Source organism: Pyxicephalus adspersus, chromosome 12 (genome assembly GCF_032062135.1).
Source record: "Pyxicephalus adspersus chromosome 12, UCB_Pads_2.0, whole genome shotgun sequence".
NCBI classification, from domain to species: domain Eukaryota; kingdom Metazoa; phylum Chordata; class Amphibia; order Anura; family Pyxicephalidae; genus Pyxicephalus; species Pyxicephalus adspersus.
Window position 1 is genome coordinate 44,620,976 of NC_092869.1, and position 13,860 is coordinate 44,634,835.

Genomic DNA, 13,860 nt, shown 5'->3' on the forward strand with positions numbered 1-13,860 from the left:
CAAGCTCCCGCTCAGCCTCAGGAGACTGGTTGCATCTCCCAGCATACGGTTGCTCCAGGACGTAATGTGAAAAAGATGGCGCCTGGGGATGGGCCAGCAAAAGACCAGGGGCCCACAGATTAAGCAGTGCAAGTTCTACAAGGCAAATCCAGAGTATAAAGCCAAGGTCATACACAGGTGATCAGTCCAATACAGAGGGATTAGGCACAAGCAGAGTCGGGGTCAGTCCAGGCAGCGTATGGGTCAGAAACAGGCAATGATCAGCAACAGTAAATCACAGGAGAAACTCTCCGGCACAGATTAGCCCAGCTAAACGCTACAACAGGCAGTAAAATTTGAGAGCAGAGAGGCAATAAGGACCCAGCAGCCATTGGCAGCTTGGGATTAGTCAGAAACTATTCTGCTCATCAGCCGCAGCACAGCTCCAAATCCTCTTCAGCTGTGCAGTCCCGGGGGAGTGCAGGGGATGCCGAGAGAGGAAACTCAGCTAAAGGGAAACAAGGATGCTGCAAGCCACTGAGATTAATCCCTAGAACTCCTCTGCTGCTGTAAGTGCTGGAGAGAGTAGGCCGGGCATGCTCTATTGTGGTGGGACATAGGCAGCGATTGTCGGTCAGAAGAGTGTCTCCTAACACCCAGGTTGAAAAAAGAAGTCCATCAAATTCAACTACTAGTGAAATAAACATACTAAAGACTAGCAAATCCCTTATACAACCATATAGACAAAGATGATCCAGATGAAGCCAAAAAATCCCTGTTAAAGTCTACTTCAATTTGCTCCAACAAATCCTTCCCGATCCCGTGAGGCAACCCAATGTTCCCTGGATCCAGATGTTCTCTGGACCATTAGCCTAGTTCATGTTTGGTGTTCCTACATAGCTTTACATGACTGCCAGTGTTACCTGTCTGAGTGAGTTAATATCCTTGAAAAAAATTCTAAAAGAAGTGTTTTTAAGGGTTCCCCAACATTATCAATCAAGGCCTCCAGGAACTTCACAATCTTGAATCATTTTCTGTTCTGTTTTGCACACTTTTTGGAACTTGATTTAGATTTCCATTGGCATTAGAATTCTAACATAACTTATTATTTATTATTATTTTTTTTTTCTTTTAGTATAAAGACGTGCACTCATGTCTATTGCTGAATGTGCAGAGAAGTTGACCACACATATGAAAGCTTGGAGATTTTGAAAGGCTTTGACCTGGAAGTCATTGGCAGGTTGGTATCACAGTTGTTTAAAATAGGGTGACAGCAGCTGGAGAGCAAAGCAGCAACCAGAAGGAGAAGCTATGGATGAAGAATAATTCTATAGCCACCAGAAGTATCAACATTACCTGAGACCCACGTCTAAGGATCATCTGACTCCCAGAGTCCCAGATGATGTGAATGGAATTGTGTGGCAAGGAATCAACCAAGTAGCCACTCATAGGCGCTTTACATTGAGGCCAGTGGTAAGCAGGTGAGCTGGTAATCAAAAGAGAAACCAAATTAGATCAAAGTCCTTAATGCAGAAATATCAAACCAGATTCATTCCCAGGGCAGGGACAACCACGCTAATGACTTCAGCGTCCTGCTAAAAAAAAGGAAACCAGATATAGTGCGAAAGCATAAGACAATACTTAATCAGCAGCCAGTCATTGCGATCCATAGCCAAACTGAGATTAGCAAATGGGGATCACAAACATGGCATGCTGCAAAAAGCAGAGGACAATTTGTAGGCAAGCCATGGTTAGCAACTAGAGAACAGCAATACTGACATTCTGCTAAAGCCAAGGACAATATGTAGCTGGTAACCAAGCTGAGGTCAGCAAGTGTTGGACAAAAAAACAAAAATATATTTCAGCAGATTTATGGTCAGAGGAGAGATTATTCAATCCTTGTACTGAGGGGTACTTCATACAAGGATGATATCTGAGAACTATTAGGAGAATATAAAGAAATAACTGCAGGAGTAGTTGGGCCATCCTACATGGGAAGCAGGGATTAAGCACATCGGCAGCACTAATCATGGCAGTGTTCATACATTCCTAACATGCATACGTGCTAAATAGAGATGAGCGAGTGAGATTATTAAATTCGATCTCGTGGCGAATCAGGCCTTTCATGTTTACCGAAAATGTAAGTGAGAACGGCCTTCTGATTCACCAAGAGCGGATCGCACACTCTTCTCAATGAATGCAGCCACAGCTGCAATCATTGATAAAATGCCCAGCAAAGGAGAACCTCCTGACATTGTAATATACGTATCTCTTACAAATGATACATTTGTATCTGTAACCATCATGTAAAAATCATTTGTAAGAGGCATTCTCGCTCATTCCTAGTGCTAAATATGAGATAAAAGTTATTCTCTCGAACACTGGATCAAGATATAAATTACTGGGCATTTATTACAGGTAATCCATCAAGCAATATAATGTGTAAGTATATAAGGATATAGGATATACTGGGATATACTGGGATAAGGATATACTGGGATAAACACACAACTTTTGTTACAATATTATCATTTTTTATAACAAACTCTCACAGAATATTTCACAACAAAAAAGAAGAGCACAGCAGACAAAAAGTTGAAAACTTTTTTTGGAGTGAACCAATATCTTGTTTGTGGAGTTTAGTACTTAATTGACAATAAAATAAAATGCCCGGGGACAAAGTCACAATCTCCGGTTGTTGCTTTTCCTGCAGTTTGGGAAGTGAGGAATAAAGAATGTTTGGATTGCTTGGTGTCACCTTGAAATTGGGGGATAGGCGTCTGACATGGCTCAAACCAATGGGTCGCGCCAGCCCCCTCGCCAACGTTTAACGTGTCTGCAAATGTTTTATGAATGTAATTGAGCATAAGAATCAAGTTTCTGCGGCAGACACAATTTATTTGGAAAAATAGGGATGCGCCAGAGAATTATTGATTGTGGAGAAATCTACACCTCGTGAAAAATTGAGCAGACATTTACCGAGGATCAATGTGATTATCCGTGCTGGTTTAAAACTGCTTAATGTGATCAAAAACACGTCTCCGGTGCAGAACCAGCCCCTGCACGGCTAACACCTTCTGCATTGATAGAATCACCTCTAACGATTTCATCTTTATTTTCCTGTACAAGCGGATGGTGCAATGAGGAAATTAAAGGGCCAGTCTACCCACAAGTGATATCGGTTTCAGTGCAGTCTGGGGAACCAAGTCATCACAGCATTTTAAATCTCCCTGAAGGCCACTTTTTAATGAGAGCATTATTTGGCCACCTAGATGCTTACAGTACTTTTAGGCTTCCATTTTTCAGAGCTCCCCATTTATCTATTGGGCAGCACGCTTGGCTCAATGGATAGATTTCTTCTTTGCAACTGTGGGTCCAAGAGTTGTATCTTAGCCAGGACATTATCTGTGAGTTTGTATGTTTTCCCAGCATTTGTGTGGGATTCCTCCGGGCACTCCAATTTGCACCCACATTACAAAAATATGCAGTTAAGTTACTGACCTCCCTAAAAAAATTGTTCTTGGACTGTGATAATGACATATGACTATGGTGGGGACATTAGAGTGTGAGCCCCTCTGAAGCGCTATCAGTGATATGAATACGGATTTTAATTAGCGCTGCCTAATATGTCGGCGCTATATAAATGCAAGGTAATAATAATCATACCTATCTTTTGTCTTACTCTGGTTTTTCAAATCTGCGAACTGTTTTTTGCTTTATGGCCAATCACTGCTTGAACACACAACATATAAATAATAAATGAAGAATAAATAAATCTGATTATATCGTTTAGCCTTTTTCTTGCAGCTGAAGGTCATGTTGGTATCTCAGTCATTGAATTCATTTCACAGTCACAGCTGCTCCCACCTCCACATTCTAATAAATCCCTATAAATACTACACATAGGAGCACCTTTGTGAACAATACACAGAGTGCACATGGCTAGCAATGGGAAGAAGTCATGGCATTGACTGCCCTAACTGCCCCATTTTTGATGTCATGTAGAATTCAGGATCATTGTCATTGGATGGTCATTGGGAAGAGTGTCCCCATGTTGGTGATCATTGGGAAGAATGTCCACCTGCATTGGTGGTCACTGGGAAGAATGTCCCCTTACATTAGCGGTCAATAGGAAGAATGTCCCCAAATTGGGGGTCATTGGTAACAATATCCTTCTACACTGGCGATCATTGGGAAGCATGTCCCCCTACATTGGTGGTCATTGGGACGAATGTTCACCCAATATTATTGGTCATTGGGAAAAATGTCCCCACATTGGTGGTCACTGGGAAGAATGTCCCCTAAATTGGCAGTTATTAGGAAGAATGTCCCCCTACACTGATGGTCATTAGGAAGAAAGTCCCCATTTTGGTGTTCACTGGGAAGATTGTTCCCCTACATTGGAGGTCATTGTGAAGAATGTCCCCACATTGACAGTCATTGGGAAGAATATCTCTCTATATTGGTGGTCATTGGGAAGAATGTCCCCTTACATTGGCAGTCTTTGGAAGAATAGTCCCCTACATTGGTGGTCACTTGGAAGAATGTTCCCCTACATTGGTGGTCATTGGGAAGAATGTCCCCCTACATTGGCAGTCTTTGGAAGAATGGTCCCCTACATTGGTGGTCACTGGGAAGAATGTCTCTCTACATTGGCAGTCATTGGGAAGAATGTCCCCCTACATTGACGGTCATTGGAAGAATGGTCCCCCACATTGGTGGTCATTGGAAAGAATGTCCCCCTACATTGGTGGCCATTGAGAAGAATGTCCCTACATTGGTGGTCATTGGAAAGAATGTCCCCCTACATTGGCGGTCGTTGGAAAATGGTCCCCCTACATTGGCGGCCATTGGAATAATGGTCCCCCTACATTGGTAGTCATTGATAAGAATGACCCCCTACATTAGTAGTCATTGGGCCAGGGGACAGTGATGTACACTCTATTGTGGACTTTTTAGTAACATTACTCCCATAATAAAATCCCTCTTTATAATACCATTTTTGTTCTGATCACACTGCAACATTGTAACTTTGTAGCAAGGTGAGAGGCTGCTGTGGGGGCACCAGGATCTTTGGGCTTGCTCTGAACCTAAATCCAGGGTTAAGAAGTAGATGGTGACCCTGGATGAAGGTTAAACTTATCTAATTCTTTCCTTCTGGAAAGCAGATGAATGTATTCTCAGGAGTATTGTGATTCAGTGAGACGTAATACATACTTAGAAGAGTTCTCAGCATTCTGGACATGAATATTAGATGACTGGTTCTCTTTATGTAAAAATGTTTAAACATTATCAATATCTATGTTATACAATAATTACCGCCCAGTCCAGCCGTTCTACAAAACATAAATACAACATCTGATATCACTCAAAATATGATAATAGGGATAGATTTGATTTCCCAGAATTAAAATTTCTCTTCTAACAGCTTTTGCAGCTAATAAAGTTCTGCAATGATGGAATTATAAGATCTTTAATGTCATCTGTCCCAATTTTAAATGTCTCATTCGATCTCCTTCTCCCTGCTCTCATTAAACATTTATTTCATTGCCTCCACAAATTGCTATATTGACTTTACTCCCCAGCAATCAGCATTCATTTCCAGCACTGATATTGATACATTCGTCTCTGTAATGAAAGGGGCCACCCCGGGGCCATTCAGCACCTCCTCCTGGGACCCGTGTTACTTCCATGTTTACCTGGACATCAATTCACCCCGGGGATGTGAAGAAGGAGCCTCAGACCCAAGATAAAAGTCCGGTCTGATCAGGTTTGTCCATACTTTGTTCCTGCATGAGTTGGCGGGCACTGTTTATCTGCCTAGGCACTCCTGTTCTCATAGCTGTATATCAGGTGACTTCCTGTGCCTAGGCACTACTGTTCTTTACCCTCATAGCTGTATATCAGGTGACTTCCTGTGCCTAGGCACTCCTGTTCTGTGTCCTCATAGCTGTATATCAGGTGACTTCCTGTGCCTAGGCACTCCTGTTCTGTGTCCTCATAGCTGTATACTGTATCGGATGACTTCCTGTGCCTAGGCACTCCTGTTCTGTACCCTCATTGCTCTATATCAGGTGACTGATGAAGTGTGTTAATGGCAGGATTAGACAAAAACATAGAAAACCAATACATCCACCATATCTAAGGACTACTGGGCTGCAATATTTGACATTTTTATCTTTTCATCAAGGATTGACATTATATTCCCAGATTCACGTCCACGTCTGTATATTAATCAGTGTGATTAGGGAGAGATTTATTATAATTGGATGTATCAAACCTTTTATAGTTTATTCTAAACGATTCCATTTTCTGTATCCATTCCCATTTATGAGATGAAGTGCTTTGTGTTCATTATTTTCATAATTATAATAACAATAATTAAATGTCTGCTATTAAGAAGTAATGAGCTTGTTCTCCCTTAATTTAATTTTAAATATACAGATTCTGGGGTTGGTGAAACTTCATTTCTGATGGTAATTCGATGAGAATAATTCACTTGTGTCTCGCTGTATAATTAGTTCTCTTCTGTGTAATGGAGACAACACTGAGCCCCCACCCCAGCAATAGGCTGCAGCGTTGTCAGCATTGCATACGCACTCCAGTTGCCCATTGGGCTGCCCATCAGGTCTGAGGAGACTGATCAACCCGAGTTTGCTAAAAACAAAACACCGCCTTAGTGTTGTCAGTCCTATACAGGAAGTCTGTTATTGTTTGCAGGAGATTCCTATAAAAATACTTAGGAAAATTTTATACAATGAAAACAGATGGAAATATGTTGAAAATTAGAGTTTGGATGAACAGACACTTTAAGGTCTCATTCCCATTAGGTGCCGCCCACTGCGCCTTACATCTGCAATACACATAGATATCAGGCATTGCATAGAAATCAATGTATAATGTCCTATGAATTGCACTGCTGCATGCATTCCTGTGCATTTATGTGCTGCTCCATTCAGTGTAATGAAAGGGGCCGGCGTTGCATGGACAGCCCGCAGGGTGAATGTATAGCGCAGGGCAATGCAGGTTCTCTATAGTGAGCGTGAAGCCCCATAACATGAGAAGATTTGTTACAGCAGCTAACAGGAAAATACAATGGGGCCGATTTAGAATTTAGACTTCTTACTTATTAAAGTGATTTATTACCTTCTAAAGGATAATTCCCTTAGCTTAGTGAATGCAGTGAGAATCCACTTTGAAATGAATACCCAATGGCATACCTGGAAATCTAAAAAAACAAAAAAAGATTTTTCCTAGCGCATAATTGGTTGATTGATTGCAAGAAAACTTCAAGTTATTTACTAAACTTAGGAGCTAAGGGAACTTTACTTGGCTAAGTGAACAGCTTATATACAGAGTGTCCCCAAAGTCTGTTTGGTTCCAGGTATCATCTGGGGAGACTTGAGGCTATCAGTTCATGACACCATAGGCTTTGCAGTTTTTGTTAGGGTATCATTCCCTTAATCATGGCTTGCCAACTGACATTGGAGCAGCGTTGTAAAATTGCAGCTTGGCAAGAAGTTTTTCAGTTCCTGATTGCAGTCCAGCACGAGTTTGAGAAGATTTATGGCCGTCACATTGCTCCAACACGTAACACAATTTACCCTATCCAAGAGCTGGGGTGGTTTTGGTAATGATGTAGGAGTGATTCACACATTTCCACACAAGCATCATAATCTTCCGCTTGAAGTTTTTGAACAACCTGAACTCGGTGCGGGTAGAGCTTTATCACTCTCTGAAGCATTCGCTGAATTGAGTTTTTGTTAATGCTGAGCTTCAGTGCAGCCCTCCGGATGGACTTTCCCTGCTCCAGGAGTTCAGTGTTCTCATGGTAAGTGGTAGTGGCCGGCCTTCCTCTGCATGGTTTATCAAGAACAGATCCTGTTTCAAGGAACTTGCAATGCATAACGTAAACTGTTTTACACCTTGGAGCAATGTGACAGCCATAAAGCTTCTCAAACTCGCGCTGAACTGCAGTCGGGGAATGAAAAACTTCTTGCCAAGCTGCAATTTTACAACGCTGCTCCAATGTCAATTGGCGAGCCATGGTTAAGGGAATGATACCCTAACAAAAACTGCAAAGCCTAAGTTGTCATATACTGATGGCCTCTCTGAATGATACCTGGAACCAAAAAGAAAAAAGGAAGTGTGTAGAGACTTTTGGGACGCAATGTATTTTGAGCTAAATCAACCTCAATGTGCAAGTCCTTGATCAGATAGATGTTTTCTTGAAGGTGGTAAAATATAACCATTCACAGACTGCCCAGTAACCCCGCACTCTATTCTTTGAATGCAGGGCGGTTCACATGGATGGCTTCTAAAGAGAATTGTTGTGTGTTTACGGTAGGTTCCGTGTTCTCCGTTGCAAAATCTGGCACTGCCTGCACGATTTCGACAATTGCTCTGTGGTCAATGTTGGATCAGCAGTCTTTGCATTAGGAAGAAAGTTGAAAAATCTTAAAAGATGATTTAGAAAGGGAGTTATGGGAGGGAAATGTTAATCTTTACCTGGATGGAATAGAGGTTTACATCTACCTTATTAAAAATAAAAAATAGGCATGCTTTGCAGACCAGACACTGAAATATTGTACAATAAAGATACAGAGTTCTTCTTTACCAGCACAAATTCAGCCAGAAAGTTCCTCCGGTGGGGAGATCCAGTCCAGTTGCTTTAGAAGCTTCATGTTCATTTTCAACCTGTTTTCATTATTTCTCACCCCGGGGATCTTTGCATTTGTTAACATTTAAATGCAATTTCCATTAGGACGCACTAGCCCAATGAAGGCGAAGATGAAAATCCGATGAAAGTCGCTGACTCTCCGCGGTCTGATTACACCGTCTCATCATAGCCTATCAACAATGGTAATTAGTCCGCTGGCGCTTCCTTCGATAGGTTGGAATGGGGATATTTCCATTGTACCTGTCATTACACCGGGGACGTGGCTCGTTAACCGATATCCTGTTAATGTACAGTACGGTGATGGGAGCTGCGCTGGTACCTGCTGACACCCATTAGCCGATGTGTACGAGTCAGCGTGAGGTTGTGACCGGCTTTATTCATCTCATTAACATGCAAACCTTGTGAGATACAAAGTATCCAAATGTAACTCCTAACAATGAACTTCTCCCATTGGCTCTCTTCTGGTCTGTCAATTAAATCGCTTTGGTATATCTGTCCAAAAGTCTCAAAAATTCCTGTTGATCCTGCCAGATATCTTATCACTTAATAATATTTTGTAGTGAGCTGTTACTGTTCTGAATTCTCAAGCAGCTCCTCCATCATTCATCAGTATGTCATCGGAATCACTCTCAGCCTTTCGTCCCAACAACTGCACAACACAAACTGCAGATGCTGATGGCCCAGGACTAAGAGGGGCATTATTTTGAATCAGTCGACCCTGACCTATAGATCTGCGCTGCAATAGAGCATAGCAAACACAACTGTTGGGCAGCACTGGTATGCTAATGTTATATATTTATTATGGTTATGTTTAGGGATAGGCCGACACCTGGAAGTTCGGGTTTGCTGGGTTCGGCCGAACTTCGGCTCAAAGTTCGGGTTCGGGACCCGAACTTGACCCCGAACCCCATTGAAGTCAATGGGGATCAAAACTTTGGGGCACTAAAATGCCTGTAAAATGTCCAGGCACTACAGATGATGACTTCTCTATACATAATACATAATAGAATAATACATAATATTATTATAATATAATATATAATATATATAATATATAATTATAATATAATATAATACATAATAGAAGCACGGCAGCGCTGAGGTAGCGCTGTACTATGTATTCTTAGACAGAGTTTCTCTATCTAAGAATACAGGGCACTACAGGTGATGAATAGGGACAGGTCCCCATTCATCATCTATAGTGCCTGGACATTGTAGTGGAACTGCAGAGGTAATCTGCAGTTCCACTACAATCTGCCCGAACTCCGAACACGAACCCAAACTTTTCCGGAAAATTTCGGGTTCAGGTCCTGGTACCAAAAAACATAAAGTTCGGTATGGAACAACGCTCAACACTAGTTATGTTAACTTATATATTAAGTTATGTTAACTTAATAATTATATTATGTTAACTTAATAATTAACTGATTATATTAAGTTATGTTAACCTAATAATTCAGCTTAATAGATTCCAAAATTTTATAGAAATTGTGCAAATTCCTACATAACTTAATAAAGTGGCCACATTATGTCCCCTCCGTGCATGCTGCAGAGACAGTCCCTATATGAAAGCAGTTTTCTATGTGGAAGCAGTGGTCTCTATGCAGAGTAATGACACCCCCTCTACCCTAACAAAGTCAGGGTTAAAGTTATCCAAGCAACATCTGCTTTCATGGATCATATATGGAATATATTTTCTGCACAGTTTTATGATCTTGTCACTGGGGAGATTCACCACCCTCATATGAGGAGTTTATTACTTTCAGACCAGTCACAGATGACCCATAGCCTTGAACTAATAAAAGGGTTCAGTGAAGAGCATTTATTGTGCTGCACATTCACAAACAAAGCAAAACCTTCCTCTGTAATGAGTAGCTATGGCTGCCCCCATTTACCTCTCATTCTATACCTTGAAAGGAAATGACTGAGTCCCATCAATAAGATTATTTACAAATCACATGTAGATCATTACATGTGCAGCAGAAATAAGAAAGAACATTGTGATTGTGGCTGATGATAGGCGCCACTTGACATGCTGTTTGATGTTTTGCTGTGAATAGCAGCTGCCATCCAGCTCAAGGCTGCAGCAGATATCATAGTGCGTGAAATAAGTTGAGATGCCGAGTTCTATCTCCAGGTTAACATGTGTTTGGTGAAGTCAATGGGATGCATTTGTATCCATATGATATACAGCGTGCTATTAATACAACATGAATGAAGGTTGCTATGCCACCTATTAGTAAATGCTTTCTATAAACAGACTCAGATGATTTCACCCCTGTCAAGGTCTTTGAGGATTCATTTTTCGAATCACACACTGAGATACTCCGAGATAAAAACATGTTTTCTTGCGGCATGTAAGCTGTCAGTCTTGCAGTCTTAAAATAAAATTGTTGCATCTTTATGTATAGAAGGGAAATCAGATTATTTGAGCAATACAAGCGCATTCAGAACCTGATGGTGGGGGTGGTAGTAAGGGGGTTCTCTTCTATATTGAATACTTGCCTTTTATTGTGTGTCACAAAATAGCTGTGATGACTTTGTTAGCTGCTCCATGCAGACATTTTAAATGTCCAAGTAAAGTATAATATTATATTGAAAAACACAAAGGCAAGGCTGTGATATGCACCTTCAATCAAAAGTTGCTCCCTGTAGTACCTCTTTTTTGCCACAAGGTGCCCCCAGTCTTCTGGATTAAATGCCACAGCTATTCAAATAGGCATTCTGCAAATGCAGGGAGGCAGCAAAGTCAATTCTAAGCGGCCGGCAGCTCAGCTGATAATTATCTCCTAATTTTATCATTTGGATTTTGGTAAAAAGCTAAACATTGTCGATGTGACTGACACCCCATCCTCCCAGTCAGTGCAGGGTCAGTGCAGTTTAAAGTCACTTTCGCATTGCAATGCAAGGGGCAAACACGTGAACAACACATAGAACAGATTTTTAATTATTATTATTTTTTGGGGAAAAAGAAGTTGAATATAGGGAAAGTTGGAAAATAATAAAATCCCTTTGAATTTCCCTTTGACCATATAATATAAATTGTATTATAATATAAGTGATAATAATTCTATATAAATGAAAATATTAAATATGAATAAAATATATAAATAAATATTATATGTAAATGCATATAAACATCAAATAGAAAACATATAAAACATCAAAAAGAGAGGTGAACATTATGTTCTTTGCATTGCTGTACATCGGCCACCGTAGCTCCCCAATGGCTCCGTTTGCCATTTCAAGGGCGTCTTTTCAAGGTTCACATCTTTTGGCACAGATTTAAATTTCCCAAAGTGTCCCATTCTGATTCTACATCTGCACAATGAGTCCCTCTCCGCACAAAGGGTCAAGGTGCGTGGCACACCGCTGACAGCGACCCTGGTAAGTACGGCTGGATTTTTAGTAAAAAGAGATGAATTTTAATTAAAAGCCGCCCTCCTGGAAATAGAATCTCAGCGCTATTTTTTTTTAGCCGCTCCTTCTAATTAGGACAGGAGGATGCTGGGATTAGGAAATTAGGGAAATGGATTGTTCTTGTTTCAGCGCTGCCCTCTAGGCCGCTAACAAGGAAAGTTTGCCAGCTTATATCAATAATAAGTGCAAATCAAAGCCGAGCCGTTGTCAGGGCAAAATGTGCTCGGTTTGGGTAATGTTGTGCGAAATATACAGAAAGCTACAAAGTTACTGCAAGTTAATGTGCAGCTTCAACACAAAGTTTCCTTTTATGGAGGGAATGGGGGCCGGCTGGAAACTTTAGGTTTTATTCTGATCTTTGCCAGCACAGCAGGGCCGGATTTATACTTTTTTATCCCCTAAGCCAGCTAGATACTTGTAGGAGTGAGCTCAGCCTGAGGTTTTTGTAATTCTGGAGCTCCCAAGAATTTCTCTGCACATTGATACAGGAATGGGAGACGTCCCAATGCCCTATTTCCCCCTGTTGACAAAATCCAAGAAAATGGACCCTATTGCACCAATGATCAGAACTTTAGTCCATCGTGGTTTAACTTTTCCACCTGATGCTCTTACATGTCTGCTTGCTAAGGCGGTGCACTGGCTACTTCCATACGTGGCCTGCCCTTAGCATGTGAGCAGGGTATTCAAAGCAAAATACTGTGAGGGGCATGGCTACTCTGGTTATGGTTATAATGAGAGGAAATGCCACTTCTAGTGGCCATGGCACCCTAATCCATAGTCTAGGTGGCCATGTGGGAAATCTAACCTTGTGTGGTCAAAGGGGCAGAAAGTGAGGCACTCCCCTAATATCATATAGGTGTTCGAAATCAACCATTGAATCTGTGAAGGTATTCCAAACTTTTCAAAGCATTCCCCAAATTGTTATCCTCCACCTACAGGTACTTTGAGGAGGTTTGTGGAATGGTAACGGTCTCCATTATTCCAGATTCTTTTCCTACACTTTCCTTGGAGGTTTATGAGGATTGTGAAGGTGGGTGAGGAGCACCGTCTATGAGCAGGAAATATTCAAAACTCCAGCCAATTGGGGAACAATGATTACTTTGTATGTGCAGCATAATACACATTATGGGGCGATTGGATCTCCCGATCTTCAAAGCTTCTGTCCCTTTTATTCTGTTGGTCATACTGAGCTGGAGTTTCCCTTTAATAGGGTCCAGCATTTGCCAAGACCAGAATTCCAGAGCTATCGGTTACGCCACATGATTCAAAGTTAAACAGCGTTATCAGCACAAAGTCCCCCAAAAAAATACGCTATCTGCAACTGAAACCGTGCGGCTGCATTTAATCATTCCCGTCTGTGCTGTCATCTGCTTTATGGCTTCAACATGAAAGTGACATTTATGTCAGACAAGAAACCTCTGGACCACAAAAACCTGCTCTGACATCTGCAATGGGGGGAGAAGTGAGGCCTGTGCAAGCCTCGCACCTTTCCTGGCCTCCATAATGACTCCGCTTTCTTGTCACTGGGAAGCCACAGCTCAATCACACTTAATTCTGGTTGGTCGGTTGTGGTGTTCATGAAAACCACCATCGGGGCCGGGGGAAATATCAGCGTTTTCCCGTGACCGGACATTAGTCATCACTTGGAAGTTTGTAACTTCTGAAGAAGAATGACAGGAAACATTGTGGCGAAGAAAAAATCTAAAACATTAAAGAGGGGTTAAGTGTACCCCATTCCTATATTAACCTTATAAACTAGGATTCTGGGCAGAAAATCTGAA